Genomic DNA, 918 nt, shown 5'->3' on the forward strand with positions numbered 1-918 from the left:
TTACAGGTTGTTAATATTATAAACTTGAATGTTTTTGTTCAGTTTTACATCTTTTTTTTTTCTCTCAATGTATTTTTTTTTCTCTCAATGTATAGTGTTCAATAAAGCAAGTTTTTGTATTACCAGTTTCAGATTCTGTACTTATCAGTGGCACCCCTAATAATTACTACAATAATGGGGGCTACAGCATTAGGTGAAGCAAAGTGGTCCTTTAAGACTTAACTTCTCAGCACATTGCTACTATTGTGCAGAAACTGACATTTGGATTTGCTGGGTCCTGATCCTGGTGAAATACCATAATTTTAGTATGGTGAAAATTGCATTTTTTGAGGGAAAAAAAAAAAAAAAAGCAAACATCGGCACTAATGTACTTTCTACAAAAAAAACCCATAGGGATACTTTCAAGAGCTATATCTTTAACTAAAAATAAAATCAATCCCACAATCTAATCAAAAACAAATGTGAAACCTGTGTATGAATGCAATAAACACTAAAGAGGCTATCTCTCCTGTTGATGTTCGGCCACATGACCAATTCTACTGAGTCAAAGTGGCTGCAGAGGAGACAGAGGAATGAGAACTCTGGCCTCCCCAACTTTCCTCTGCAAAAGCAATATATGGGAAAACTAGGTGCATGTTAGTTATAACGTTTAATCAGTGCAGTTAATGAACTACTCCATGGAAATCCCCTATAAAGAGAGTGAACCTTGCAAGGATTAATTTATACAATACTGGATTTAGGCCTTAGGAGATAATAGGTAAAAATCATCTGCCATTGTTAAAGGGGTTTTCCGGGGTGTATACAAATCCTACAAATGGATGTTTGGATGTTTGATCCTCAATCACAGCCAAACGGCTGAATGGATTGGTCTGAAATTTCACACATCCCTACAGATTGTGCAGGAAGGAAACATAGGCT

Source organism: Leptodactylus fuscus, chromosome 2, assembly GCF_031893055.1.
Source record: "Leptodactylus fuscus isolate aLepFus1 chromosome 2, aLepFus1.hap2, whole genome shotgun sequence".
NCBI classification, from domain to species: domain Eukaryota; kingdom Metazoa; phylum Chordata; class Amphibia; order Anura; family Leptodactylidae; genus Leptodactylus; species Leptodactylus fuscus.